Source organism: Xenopus laevis, chromosome 9_10L, assembly GCF_017654675.1.
Source record: "Xenopus laevis strain J_2021 chromosome 9_10L, Xenopus_laevis_v10.1, whole genome shotgun sequence".
Classification (NCBI taxonomy): domain Eukaryota; kingdom Metazoa; phylum Chordata; class Amphibia; order Anura; family Pipidae; genus Xenopus; species Xenopus laevis.
The window spans coordinates 94,859,524-94,862,695 of record NC_054387.1 but is presented as its reverse complement, the minus strand read 5'-3'; positions in this window follow the sequence as shown (position 1 = coordinate 94,862,695).

Here is a 3,172-nt window from a genome sequence, read left to right as displayed (position 1 = left end):
TAAATGCCCAACTTGTAATTAATTCACCTTATTTATTGCAAATGTTAATGGCGATTAACCTATTTCTATGAATGTTTGGTTGGTCATTCACTTCTTAAATAGATTGTTGTATATGTTTGGTTGCTGTTGGTATGATTGAATCAAATTCCACTTAATTGTTGCATAGCAATATTCCATAGCAAACGGAGACATGCTTAAAAATCTTCCATCATGTTCTAAATATAAATTATTTGGTGGGATCTATAAAGGGCTGAATTGTGTGTTAACCTATGAGTCAGAAGGTAATGTCCGCTGAGATTAGCTTCATTATTGTGTGCTAAATTGGCAATAAAATGGAGCTAAAGATAGTGCTGGGGCGCTCAGTGTAGTCCTTGTTGAATATAGTAACTTCTCTCTTATAGGAGGTGTTCTAATATATGCTTTATTCATCAACTGGTCATTGCCGCCTCCACAGCAGTTTATTTTTCTGTACATTTTTATCCTCCACCTAACAAGTCTCGTATACCAAAATCTTTTGTTTCCTTAAAGAAATTCTTTCATTTATGGCCTGAATATATCCATAAAATACCCTTTTGTTAATACTTTATCACCAGGTATATTCTCCATTTCACCATGTTTGTCTTGAACCTCTAGTTATTTGACAGATAACTGTATAAACGTAATTTCATGTGGCTGAAAATGTTGAGCATTTCTTTAAAAGTTTGTTTGTGTCAGCTTTCCTACAATGGTGGCCCAAAAAATATGTAATGTGTAAGTGAGACTAAAATCTACTGTAACAATCTGGAGAACTTAATATGTCCTTTAAGATCTGAAAAAAAGTGATCAGACACCTTTGACTTCATGTTTGGTCACATGCATGTTAGAAAGAATAACTGAAATCAAGAGCATTCTTCATCTTTCTACTGACTGTTCAGTCCACTTTTTTTTTTTTATTATTTATTTATTTTTAAACAACCTGCTCCAGGTTTCCCAGATTTGGAGGTTGCCTTGTGCCTGCAAATAGACAAACTGCAGTTTTCTACAAGTTTTCAATGGGATCTAGAGCTGGATGTAACGCCGCCTACTTCGGAATGTCCAGCTTTTTTTTTTTTTCTTAATGATTTGTGGGCGCCTTATGAACTGTGATTTGGGTCATTGTCCAGCCGAAATACCTATGATTTGCGACAGAGACCAAAACCTAGCTCTTTGACACTGTGCCATGAACAGAGTTAAAGCACCCCAAAACATCAACAAGGTACCTCCATTTGTGATTGGAAGGATGGTCCTTTGCTTTGAAGCTTTCATTTTTTCCTCTGTAAACAAACAGATAATATGCTCTACAAAAAAAGCTATAATATTGTCATTGACATGTTCTCTTCTTTATTTCACCCTACCTATATACTTGTGCCTTCAATTATTTCTACTTTTCTCTGCCATTTTAGCACTTTGTTTACACTTTCACCCCATTCTTTTGGTTTTTCTTTTGTGCCTTCACCTATTTATTCTTTACTTTCTTTTTGTGCTCAGTTTATCCTTGTCCATGAATTCTAGCGATGAACAGTGCAAACAAAGATATTGCATAGCAATTGGTGAAATCTGAGTGATTACATCTCCCACCCCTTTTACATTTCTTGCATTATTATTAGTTGCTTGCTGAACTTAAGCATAATCCCAACTCATGGACTAGGAGTGAGCCACTGGTGCAGTTCAACCCTGCTCTTTTTAGACCAGCGGCATACAAACAAGCTCTGAAGTAGGGCTGTCATCAAGCTGACATCAAGCTTTGCCCAGTTTCTCTAGTTATGCCATTCAATATGAAAATGTTATACATGGTAGATATTAAAGGGATTAAGTGGTATTATACAGGAGCCCTGCACACCAATATCTGTCATGGACCAATTCAAATGTCAGAGGTGTTGCTGAATTAGCATATCAAACAACACCTGCACCCGGCACTATTGCGTCAGATGCGTGTCCCTGCCCCCTTATGAGTCGATTCTGGTGAGAGTTTGCATTCTCGCCCTGAAATCTGCAGAGTGTGTTTGAAGCTGAGCCAACGCAATGCTTACGAGTGCAAGCAGGAGAGGTGCTGATTTTCCATCGAATTCAACAGGCTGATTTTAGCCCTTGTCTGGCATTTGCCTTACAGTTGTGTATTGCACCATATACAAAGGGCCATGGACCAAGACTTTACCATTAATGTGCAAATGCTAAATATGTGTACCATACAGAACTGTGGGCATATTACTGGTCAAGCATTATGGAGGGGCGTGCCCCCAAAACATTGCATTTCACTTGAATAAACACAGGGGTCTCCCCTCTTGCATATGTTTCTTGTGCTAGTAATAACTGTGTTATGCTAATATACACTGTAGAAAATGAATAATCAACTGTATACCCTGAAATGCCAGAAATCCCTACACTAAATGGGTAATAGACATTAGCCCCAGAAATACCAATAAGGTTATTGCTGAAAACAGGTAATTATGATGATTTGCTCCTTGTTTTCCCATCCCCTTTCTACGTCTCCAGAACAGGGCAATGCAGACATAAAACGTACAAGAAGAATTGTCAGTGCTTTAAACATACAGTATAAATGTGTTCGGTAAAAAATAAATGATGAACTGTGAACTTCATGTTATGGTGTTGCAGCTCTCATCCACTTCAGTCCTCTGACTGGTTTGTGAATGGAAAATGTAAATAGTGTAGTTATTTTTGTCAAGGACACCAATCCACTAATATATTTCCCAGCCCCCAGACAGTCCAGAAATAGTATTTTATTTTACTACTTTTACAGGTTTTACAAGGGGGCTAAGATTTGTATCTTCACATAAGACTGATCCAATTAACATCTCAGTTATTGTTGTTAAGATTTAGCCATATTTTGACACTTGTGGAATTGATACTGATTGTAACCATATACCTTCATATGTACCTAATTCCATAAATAATAACATCATGTGTTGCACAAGGGTCATTCATTCTGATCACTCCTCTCCCACGGTTAATGCTAAGCTATGATCTCATTTCTCAGAACAAGATTGGCTAGTTCGATATGATTTGGCCAAGGATGCTCCTATAGTGACCAGTGCAGCCAATAAAGTAGATGCAACTTGATAGGGAATATTATTGCATGGAGATTGTTACAGCTGTCTCATGCCCACATTTTCAAAGCATTACAGAGTGTTCCCCG